Source organism: Orycteropus afer, unplaced genomic scaffold (assembly GCF_000298275.1).
Source record: "Orycteropus afer afer isolate SDZICR_OR568_19922 unplaced genomic scaffold, OryAfe1.0 scaffold00084, whole genome shotgun sequence".
In the NCBI taxonomy this organism is placed as follows: domain Eukaryota; kingdom Metazoa; phylum Chordata; class Mammalia; order Tubulidentata; family Orycteropodidae; genus Orycteropus; species Orycteropus afer.
Genome location: NW_006921671.1, coordinates 10,615,175 through 10,627,723, shown reverse-complemented (window position 1 = coordinate 10,627,723; position 12,549 = coordinate 10,615,175).

The window sequence follows — 12,549 nt, the reverse complement described above, 5'->3', positions numbered from 1 at the left end:
ATTTTTCTTCATACAGGCTAGTGTCCAGGGATTTGTCTTCTAGTTGGGATATGCGTTCTTCAGCCAGTTCTAATCTGCTCTTTTGAGCTTCTACTGTGTTGTGTATGTCTGTCATTTTGGTGCTCATGGTTTGCATTTCAATAGACATTTTCTGCATTTCTGACTGCTGTTTTTGTATGAGTTCTGATTATGCATTAATATTAATATTCTGTTCCTCAATGATTTTCCTGAGTTCCTTCAGGGAACTACCTGTGTTCTCCTTGTTTCTATTTGGGGTTTCCTTAGGCTCTTGTATAGCTCTGTAAACATATATTCTAAATTCCTTCTCAGATAATTCTCTTGCCTCCTCTTCCTCCATGTGTAATGAAACCTTTGTTTGTGGTTTTGCTTCTAATGCCTTGTCTTATTTTTTTGTTTGATTTGAGGTTGCCTGTTGTTTCCTGGACATTTTGAGGTTGTCTTTAACTGCTGGTTATGTGTTGATTTGTTTTGTCTTGGTTTTATGGTTTAATATTTTGAAAAAGTGAAGCTGGTGTATTTTATTTTATTATTGATTCAGGTATGCTGTGTCACTCTGCTATTTTCTTTGTGATGGTGGAATCACTGTGTGGAATGTGGATATGGGTTTCTGTTTGTTGTAAAGAGGGTTTAGAGTTCGAACCGGGAGGTTTTATGGTAATTGGCTGAATATGGTTTCTTCTATTGAATGAGTGAAGTTATTGGCAGAGAAAGTGGAAGCAGAAGAAGGAAAGCTTTGTGTTGCTAGGGTTGGTTTCTAGGGCTTTGAGTGGGCTGTTATTGATGACTGTTATTTACAAGTCCGCGGCTCAATTTCAGGAAAGATTCCTGTTGTTAGGGAGTCGCCACTTTCCGCCAGGCTCAGGCACACTCAAAGACCCTGCTTCCAAGGCCCCTAGGCACCAAAACGCCGATCCAAGGCAAATTCCCAGGACCACACTCAGCCGCAGATTCCTCTCTCTCCACCCCTTCTGCCCACAGCGCTGACCCAATCCACCCAGACCACGAATGGCTTGGGAGTTTGTCTGATACCTCCCACCTGCGGTTGCAAAGATGTGCGTGATTTCAGCTGTGCTGGAGTCGGGAACGTGCCTGCTAGTAATCTGTGGTCCCTATATCAGTGACAAAGATAAGCACAGACCTCTCAACATCTCCCAAGCTGACCCAAGGCCACTCAGTGACCCGCTGAGGGGGGAGCAAGCTCACCCCCCTGGAGCACCAGTGAGCTCTCTGCTTGGGTTTCAGTGGTGCTGTGTGTACCTGTTTGCACCTAGCTGACCCAAGTTACCAATAAAATCAGGTGCTGAAGGTAGACCCTTGGGTGTTTGCTGGTATATTGGTGTGGTCACTGGTATGCTGATGTAGGGTGTCTTCTTCCTTGGCTCACAGAGATCCCAGGTGGCCATCCTTGCCCGCCAGTCAGTGACTGCCCCACAGAAGTTTCCAAAGGCTTCTCTCAGCTGCCCGTCCACCCTCCTCTGGGTAGCTCTTCCTTAAATACTCTCCCTGTGCCTTTCCTCTAATTCTGCTCTTCTGTGTTTGGTGCACTCTGATTCAGTGAGCTGTTCCGAGCACCAAAATCCCTAATTCAAACTGCTGTACCTAGTTTTTCAAGCACTAAGATGCTAGAGGGAAATAACATTGATTACTGATGAGACTCCATTTTGAATGGCCATTTTGCAATAAACTTAGGACAGTATTTTATTTTTATCACTCATTTATTTTGAGATATTATGAAAAACAAAAATAGTTCCAATAACCATAACAAATGTTGCATTTCATGTAACGTGTTGTGTTTCATGAAGAAGAAGAGGAGGATATGTAAGCAGAAAGAGAATAAACAGAAACAGAGAAAAAGAGAGGCAAAAAGGATAATAAGTGCAACTAAAATATTTAGACAAGGAAATAAGGAGGAAAGAAGGAAAAAAATCAGTTTAACTGAAGAGACACATGTTGTTAGTGGCTATGGATTCTGCCCCCTCATGACAACTCCATGCACAATACAATGAAACACTGCTCTTGTGCCATCCGCATGATTGGTCATGGATCAGACCGTTGTGGTCCATAAGGTTTCATTGGCTGATTTTCAAAAGTAGATTGTCAGGCCTTTCTTCCTACTCCATCTTAGTTTGAAAGTAGAGTCTGGAGGTGCCACTGAAAGGTGTTTCAGCATCATAGCAACATGCAAGCCTCTACTAACACATTGGTGGCAGCTATACATGAGGTTACATTGGCTAGGAATCAAACCCGGTTTCTCACATGGAAGACAAGAATTCTACCATTGAACCACCACTGCCCCCAAGGGAGATGTATACATTTCATAAATGACCAATTGCTCATTTACTCATTTATCAAGTATTTGTAAGTTTGTACAACAGACAGCCCTGTTCCTAAGTGTGTCTTTAAGTCAATTTTGTAGGTAAGTCAGAACAAGTGCATCTGGTTCCTATTTTAGCCTTACTTTAGTGCAAGAAAAGGCTCAAAACCTCTTCAATGATTTAAAAGTTGCAAGTGTAGCAGGAAAAGGTGATTGTGATGAAGAATTTGTTGCCAGTAGGGGCTAGTTCAGTCATTTAAAAGTGAGGGAAAATTTACATAAAATTAAAGGGCAAATAAGAGTTGTCATAAATTAGAAGTTTGTAACACAAGGACTGCCTGTAATTGTAAGGTACTGTGTTTTAGGCACGAGAATAGCTAGTAATATAAGGATCCTACCCACATGGCCTTCAAAATTCAATTACAGAGAGATTAGCCTTGTTCATAAGTAGTAATAGTATGGAAGGCAATGATCTATGCCATAAAAGGGGAAGGAGAGATTACTTTCAATAGGGATGAAAAAAGAGAAGATTACATTGGATTAGATAGCTAATTTTAAATTGAGCTTTGTAAAAAAAAAAAAGAGGACAGAGATGGCAAAAAGATATATTGAAAGGGAACTGAGAGTTCCAAGTGTGTTTATAGGCTGAGGAGTACGAGTCAAGAAATAGGAAGAGATTCAAGATACAAGAGGGAGGAGGGCATAACTGTTGAAGCAAGATGTCTCCAAGAGGATGAAACCAAGAGCACAAGGAAAGATTAAGGTTGGACAGAAGGATGGCTGCTGCTGCTGCTGCTTTGGAAGAAGGAGAGAAAAAAAGATACAACTTAGTGCAAAGGTACAAAAGTAGAAAGCCTGGAGTTTCTTCTGGCAGCAAACATTAGACTGTCTGCTAAGATTTGGGCTGTGGATTTGAGGATAGACATGGATATAGAAGAAGTAATAAAGATTTTTAAATCTGCTCTGATAAATGCAAATGACTAATTAGAAACTGATAAGAGGATTGACATGGCATCTCTGGTAAGACAGTGCCTAAGGCACTTGACTGCTAACCAGAAGGCTGGCAGTTCAAACCTCCCAGCCATCCTCAGAAAGAAGGTTGGCCAATCTACTTCCATGGTGATACCGCCTTGGAAACCCAAGGAGGGGTCACTATGGGTTGGATCTGACTCCACGACAGTGAGTTTTGTTTTGTAAGAGGATTGACAAAGCAGTATTAGGACCAAGTGAATTTAAAATAATAAATTTAGAAACAATTGGCAAGATATGTCAATAATTTACTAAATATTTATGTGCAGGATATTAGACTAAGTGCTGTTATACTTATTCTTTGGCATAAAAATGAATACCTTAAATTTGATGGACTGAAGAAGTTTTGAAATGTATGGTCAATGTAACCCCAATAAACCTGGGTCTCTTCGTGACCGTTCAACACAGGATTGCATTTGGAAGAAACTCAACATCACCATTCAAATTAATTAAAAAGTAATTTAAATATTTATTTCTGGCATGGAAAAAAAAAAAAGAGCCCAAAGAGGAATTAAATATACAAATATTCTCAACTTCTTTCAACTCTGTTTCCCAAAGAACCATTCATTGTAGTAGGAGAACTACTTTGCCACCTGTTCTTTCTTTCTTCAAAACTCCCCAAAAGTGTCCCCTAATATCATCCTATATCCTTTTATCTTCCTGACACTTCCACTCTTTCCTTTTGTAATGTAAATAATATAATTTCACTGTGTTGTTTTTTTTTTTTTTTTGCTCTCTATGTTCATTATCCCAGGCTTAATGGAAGCCTCAACCAGAAATGATTTTTTTCACACTGGAAGTCATGAATTGAAGGAGAGAAAATTCTGGGAATATTCACATGAATACTTGTCCTTGCAACATCAGGAAATAACACAAGTTATTGATAACATCAGTTATCAATGTAGTGACTCTAGTCTCCAGCCTTTTAGCCTGCTTCATCAAAATGGACCTGGGCCCTTTAAATATTTTTTTGCTTTTCCAACTAGCATGATATTCAGCTCTACCAGTACAGGATGATGTAGAGCCATTACAGGAAAAAGGGGTTTTGCTTCCTGGTTCTGATGTGCTTGCTTGGCAAGCTTCTGCACTGTGGGAGAGTCCAGGTCCTATTGTACATGTGGCTTTCTCCAGCACCAGGTGCTTTCGGTGCATGGCAGCCAACAGTACCCAATGATCAGCTGTGCCCCAGCACTTCCTCAGGAAGTCTTATAGTGGAGTGCCAACAGTTTGATATTTCCCTGTGAACAATTTTCCCTGGGTCCCTAGAGGGCAGATTTCCAGCACATTCCTGGGGTACCATAGGGACTTTGTTGCTCAGTAAGCCTTCACTGTCCTCTCCAACAAGGTCTGGCTCTTAGCTCTAGCAGACTCTTCTTTAAGAGTCCATCTCAGTTCTAGAAGTTGTTGCTACTTAATAATTATGCTATTCTTCCATTCTTTAGTATTATTTTTACTTCTTCCCACTGATACCCCATCACTTCAGTTGCCTTCAAGTCAACTCCAATCCTGGCAACCCCATATGTGTCACAGTAGAACTGTGCTCCCAGGGGCAGGACTGATTTCAGAAGTAAACCACCACATCTTTCTTCCAAGCGTCTCAGGGTAGGCTCCAACCTCCAATCTTTTGGTTAGCAGCCAAGCACATTAACCATTTGCACCACTCAGAAACTCTCATCCAACATTTAGTTACTATTTACATTAAACTTCACCTGTTCAAATCATTATGTGGTTTCTCTCTCCAGAATAAACACATATGGATACAATAATAACTAAAGAAAATATGACTAAGAGAATTACTTCATGAGACATTGTAATTTTCAAATATCCCATTATTCCTATGTGTATAGCATTATATTTCCCATAGGAAATGACTCAGCTGGGTCTGACCAACTCTCTAACCAAATAATGTAGAAACAGAATAATTGTACTTTTATAACTAGATAGTTTCATTTTCTCAGTGCAAACAACCAGCTTTATAATACCAATGACTGAACTAAAAATTCCTGTCTTACGTAAAAGGTCTTATTATGAACCTCCATACATTAAGCCAACTATTTCCACTGCTCCTGTATATTTGAAACATGGAATTTATTATGGATAAAAGTAGAATAAAGCTGTAGAGGATATTAAATTCTCAAACTAACATTTACTGCATGTATCTTAAGTGCCCGGCACTATCCTTAGTGTTTTATGGAAATTATCTAAGGATGCTTTATTTTTAAGTCTATGTTCTTTTATAAAGAGTCATTAGACTTTGATTCTGAGTACAGATATTCCATAAAGAGTGCTGACTTAGCATAGCCAAGTCTTAAAAATAACACATTTATATTTTTAAAAATCGGCCTATTATAAATGTAGTAAAAGTACCTAAAATCGTATAAACTAAGTAAAAATCTGTGACTTAAAAAGAAGAAGAAGAAGAAACCATTAGAATGCATGCTTGTAAATGAGAATACTTTTCCCCTTGGGATGCTGTATTCTGATTCTAGTGATGTACTTCCTCACAAGGTGCTGGGATCTTTTCAATTGTAAGACTTTTAGAGCATCATAGCACCTATGAGGTCCCTACGTGGTGCAAACCATTTGTGCCCAACTGCTGACATAAATGTTGGCAGTTCAAACCCACTTAGTGATACTGTGAGAGAACGACCTGGCAATCTGCTTCTGGTAACATTGCAGCCAGGAAAACTCTGTAGAGCAGTTCTGTTCTGTAACACATGAAGTTACCATGAGTCAAATTCAACTCAATGGCAAGTAACAATAACAGGAGCCATGCCCCCAAATGCTGTTTGTTGTTGATGTTAACTGCATTGAATTAGCCCCTGACTCATGGCAGGCCCCTGTGGTACAGAGTAGAACTGCTCCACAGGTTTTTCTTGACTGTAATCTTTAGGCCTTGTCTTCCACTCTTCTCACTGCACAATTGAGTTCAAACAGCCAACCTTTCAGTTAGCAGCCAATTGCAAACTGCTCGTGGCACCCAGGCACCTTTCCTACACTTGATCTCAGCCCAAGTCAAGAAGTGATTACCCAGGCTCCTTTTTAGATTCATACATACATACATGGATAGATGTAGATATAGATCATTATTTTAGAATGACACCTTAGGTTTGATCCCAGATATTACAGCAGTTCATCACCACTTCCTCTTTTAACCTTGGCTCTAGATGACTTTTGACTATTTTTTAGAATAGTGTTAATCTAAATGGGCATATATTTGCCAGCCTATTGAGAAAAAAAATGTATACTGTACTCTCAAGACTACATCACAGAATACATTTCAAAAAATTTGGGGGCATTGATAGCAGTACTGGACTAAATGTAAACCCACTGCCATTAAGTCAATGCTGACTCATAGCGACCCTGTATGACAGAGTAGAATTGCCCCATAGGGCTTCCAAAGCTGTAAATCTTTATGGAAGCAGACTGCCACATCTTTCTTCCATGGAGTGGCTAGTGAGTTAAAACCACTGAACTTTTGGTTAGCAGCTGAGTGCCTTAACCACGGTACCACAAGACCTCCTTGAACTGAATGTAGAGCCATTGGAAATAAAACAAAATGCATAATTTCTGCTATATTTCTTTAAAACTCAACCTGTAACATGAATTTACAATTGCTATATGAACATATTAGGAGCTCTGGTAGCGTAGTGCCTAAGGCACTTGACTGCTAACCAGGACGCTGGCGGTTCCAATCCACCAGCCCCTCCTCAGAGAGCAGGTTGGGCAATCTACTTCTGTAGTGACACCGCTTCAGAAACCCAAGGAGGGGTGGCTATGTGTCGGGTCCAACTCAGCGGCGCTAACAACAACATATGAACATACTAGTTCCTGTGTCCTTCATAAACGAATCCCATATTGTTATTGTTTTTACTCTCTTACATGACCTCTTTATTCCTATCAAGTTAGATTTCTTACAGTTTCCCCAAATGCATAAAATTTATTCCAGCTAAATGTGCTTTTTTTCTGTCAATCCAAAACAACGCTTTATTTCACAATAAAGTTCTATCACCTCCAAGAAGCCATCTCTGAATAATCTCCTCTCATGTTATTCTCCTCTCCCTTATTTTGCTTTCCTCACAGATCATATAGTTTATCTGCAGCATACTGGCAAACACTTTTTATGTGCTACCATAGACTTGTTTTCTAGTCATTTTATTTACTTATGCTTTATGTTTCTAATGTACCCATGCATTCATTCAAGTATTTGTTGGCTATATGAAGAACACAGCATCAGGATTGGAGGAGGATTCATTAACAACCTGAAGTGTGCAGATGACACAACCTTGCTTGCTGAAAGTGAAGAAGCTTGGAAGTACTTATTGATGAAACCAGAAACTACACATTTCAATATGGATTACACCTCAATATGAAGAAAACAAAAATCCTCACAACTGGAAATAAGCAACATCACAATAAATGGAGAAAAAATTGAAATAGTCAAGGATTTCTTTTTTCTTGGATCCACAATTAGCACTCACTGAAGCAGCAGTCAAGAAATCAGACATCATACTGCACTGGGCAAATCTGCTGCAAAAGCCTCTTCAAACTATTAAAGATGTTACTTTGAAGAATAAGGTGTGCCTGACTCAAGCCATGTATTTTCGATAGTCTCATATGCATGTGAAAGCTGGACAGTGAATAAGGAAGACTGAAAAAGAATTGATGAATTTGAGTTATGGTGTTGGCAAAGAATATTGAAAGTACCATGGACTGCCAAAAGAATGAACAACTCTGTCTTGGAAGAAACACAGCTGGCATAAACCTTAGAAGCGAAAGTGGTCAGACTTTGTCTCACTTTGGTCATGTTGTTGAAAGGGACCAGTCCCTGGATAGGATATCATGCTTGATTAAGTAGAGGGTCAGCAAAAATGGGTATGCTTCTCAGTGAGATGGATTGATGCAGTGGCTGCAACGATGGGCTCAAGCATAACAAAGATTATGAGGATGGTACAGGACTGGGCAATGTTTCGTTCTGCTGTACGTAGAGTCAGTATGAAGTAGAACCAACACAATGGCACCTAACAACAGCAACGTATCTTGGTGTCTATAACTATGATAAAGTGTATTATACATATTATATGTAATATGCCTGGTCCTTGCTATCAGGGAACTTTTGGACTGTAGAAAAAATAAGCAATAAATTGTTGTTGTTATGTGCCGTCAAGTCGGACCCGACTCAAGCAGTAAATTCGTGAACAATAAATAAACAAAAAAAAACCCTATCAATTACAGTGAGTTTCAGAGAAAACAAATATAGCATGATTATGAATAAGAATGTTAAGGAAAGACACTCTTTAGAGGAGTTGGAATTTAAGGAGATGACCTGACAAACAAGGTCTTTGAAGAGGTCTTACATCTTAAGAAGTAGAGGGGAGAGCCTTTCTAGACAAAAGAAACAACATATGCAAAGTCCAAAATGAGGAAACTTGATTTATTCTAGGAACTGAGAAAAAGCCAGTGTGTTTGAAGTGTGATCAGTAAGGAGAATGACCTAAGATAAGCTTAGAAAGGAGGGCAGGGTGAGATCATACAGGGTGTTGTCTAGAATTGGACTTAACCACTGTCTAAAGTTTGATTCAGTCTCAATGTGAAGGGAGGGAAGCATGGAGATTTCCATCAGCAGAGTGCCAAGAACTGATTTATTCTCCAGCTACTCTGAAGATATAATTGGAATTAAAGAGTAGTTTGATGGCAACTGGAATGGATAAGCAAGATGGCATGGAATGGAAAGAAGCATATTGGTGAGGAATGTTTTTACCGAGCTCTGGTGGCTTAGTGCCTAAGGGATTTGACTGCTAACCAGAAGGCTGACAGTTCAAACCCACCAGCCACTCCTCAGAAGGAAAGTTGGGTGATCTACTTCCATAATGATACTGCCTGAGAAACCCATGGAGGGGTGGCTTTTAATTGGATCCAACTCGATGGCAGTGAGTTTGGTTTTGGTATGATGTGTAGTTCTCCTTGGTCATCACCTAGTGCCACATGTCATCATTTTGCTAGCACATGAAGTAACTATTTCATTGCAGCCAAGAATTTGCTCTCTGGGTTCCAGCTGTTCCTTGATCTACCCACGATGATCACTGAGCTATGAAGTATGCCATTCTCTTGTCCCAAAGAAAAGGTTTAAAGGGAGTCAGAATTTATTTTGATTGGTTAATAGAGCAAACTCTTTTACTAACCAGAGGCTGCGGTTTCCTTAAAAGAGTGACACAATGAATCTTAAATGCTTCTTACATTTGTCTCCCCTCTACCAATGTGGGCAAATTGGCCGAGTGATCCAGGTCTCTCACAGCTAAGTTTTTTTAGGTTAGCATTCCAGAAAGGCCCAGGGAATAAGTTTCTGAGAATGTGGATGAGAAGGTTTGTGTTTATAAACCTACCAGCTCCCCATTTTATAACCCTTTCCAGGTCTGTTCTGCCATAGGCTAGAGCCTGAGATAATGGCACTTTTGCTAGACTAGGATTATTATAGGAGCTCTGGTGGCGTACTGCCTAAGGCACTTGACTGCTAGCCAGAAGGCTGGCGGTTCAAATGCTCCAGCCACTCCTTGGAATGAAGATGGGGTGATCTACTTCTGTAGTGATATGCCTTGGAAACCCAAGAAGAGGTCACTATGAGTTGGACACGACTCTATAGACTAGCCTTTCTAATAAAACTGTAAGGTGACACACATAAATAATATTAAATATTCTAGTGTTTTTATTCTTGTCATGTGCCGTGGAGTCAGACCCGACTCATAGCGACCCCTCCTTGGGTTTCCGAGAGAGTATCACTGCAGAAGTAGATTGCCTGACCTTCCTTCCGAGGAGTGGCTGGTGGGTTTGAACCGCCATCCTCCTGGTTAGCAGTCAAGTGCCTTAAGCATTATGCTACCAGAGCTCCCAAATATTGTAGTAGGCCCATTAAAAAATTAAACAGGTAAAATTATTTTATTTTATTATTATTATTGTTTTGGCAAAGATTACAGCCAAGGAACCTTTTGTAGCACAGTTCTTCTTTGTTTTATTTATTTATTTATTTAGTTTGTTTTTTAAAAATTATTATTTATTAACTTCACCCAAGTTAATGTGTATCCAGCCTATAGTTAGTGATTTACCCTCCCTTCCTTACCTGCTCCTGGTAACCAGATGACTCGACGGCACATAACAACAACAATAACAACAACTACTTCATTTAGAGAGCTCTGGTGGTGTGGTGGCTGAGGCATTTGGCTGCTGAACAAAAGGTCGGTGGTTCAAACCCACCAACTTCTCTGCAGGAGAAAGATGAGGCAGTCTGTTTCTGTAAAGATTTACAGCCTTGGAAGCCCAATGTGGGGGTTGCTGTGAGTCAGAGTGGACTCTATGGCAGTGAGGATTTTTGTTTTTTTTAACTTCACTCAGCATTAATGATCTCTAAGTTCATCCATGTTATGAGTTGTTTCCATAGTGTCTTCTTGGCTGTGATCTTAATGGTGGCAGATCACTAGGCCCTTTCTTCTGCAGAACAACTGGGCAGGTTTGAATTGCCAACTTTAGGTTAGTAGTTGCCTTACGTTCTCTAGTGTTGCTGTAACAGAAATACCACAAGTGGATGGCTTTAACAAACAGAAAGTAGTAGTCACCAGTCACATTGTAAGATAACAAAGTAATGCCTGAGCACATTCCACAGAGTCCACCTTCTCCCAAGTTTCCTTTTCCTTGCCCACTGATTCCTTTACCTTTCTTGTCACTTCTCCTTCCCAACTTCTTCCCTTGAGACTGTTCCATCAGTACAAGCCTAGAGTAAGAAGTTGCATCAAAGGGAGACCTTACTGCATGAAAAGGAGAACTTACTGCATCAAAGTTCTGCTAATTGAAGAGCAAGCCCAATCCCTCTGCAACCAGATGGCTCAGGCAGCCCACAGGCTTTTAGAAGCTCTGAGGCCCCCATACAACTCCTTGGTTACATCAGCTTACCTGTGCCACTAAAAGAGTCCCACAATCCCGGCACATGAGCTCCACAAAGACATTAAACAATTTCTGTTTAATCAAATGATTACTTTTATAATTCTAATATCTAATATTATTGTATATATATATTTTAAAACTGTAAGTTGTGGGAAAAGTTATCAGTGTGGAACACAGTTCATATTGATTAGGCATTTGTTGAAACTTCATCAATTAGGATATAAGAAGGAATTGGACATGGGCTTCAACTAATTCTCAGTTTACTAATCCATAAAACAGATACTTCTCATAAATAGCTGGTAATCTTTCCTCAGTTCTCAGGAGAAAAAAAGTGAATAGCTGCAGTGAAGTCTCCTATTACTAATTCTCCATGTTATAATGAACAAACTGCAAATCATGTTGAAAGGCATGCTAAAGCAGTACCACAAGGATTAAATGACCTTTGTTAGATAACAATGGTTAATATCTGATCGTTTAACAATAATGAGCTTGGCCCTTTCCTGGTCACACCTGTGAGTGTTATCCAGCTTGGTCCCACAGTGGGTACCAGATGGCTCCATATCTTCTACATCTTCCTCCCTGTCTTGTTCTCTCCCTCCCTCCCTTTCTCCCTTCCTTTTTTCCTTCCCTCCTTCCTTCCCCCCTACTTCCTTCCTTCAGCGATATTTATTAAGTACCTATTTGTGCAAACAGTATTACTAGGCTCTTAGGATATATTAATGAGCAAAAAGCACTTGCTCTAATAGAGCTATATGTGGGTAGGAAGAGGCAATAAGCAATAAAAATAATGAATGAGTGAATGCATGAATGAACAAATAAATGTTATAGGATGCTAGAAAGCTGTAAGTTCTATAAAGACAAAAGGAAACTGAAAGTTTGGGGCATTCAGTTGTAAATGAGTCGTCAGATCTCATTGAAGAGGTAGCATTTGAACAACAAATTGTCCATTTTGGTAGTGTTGTCATTCTTTCCTCCATAAATCATATTTTCTTATATTATCTTTACCTTTCCTGATACTGTCCTACCAAAAAATAGTAATTGTATTCATGTAAGCTTAAGACTAAATTGAACTCAAGAGTCTTTTTTTTTTTTTTAAATGAAAGCAGATTACTTGACTTCTGAAAAACCCAAGAGGCCCCCTTACTCATAATAACAGAACCTAGGAACATAAGTGATGTGCCAGGAGATGTGCTACCAAAAGTCCTGTCCTTCTCCTCTCTTTATTGTTTTTTAAATCTACTTCCTGAAAAAGT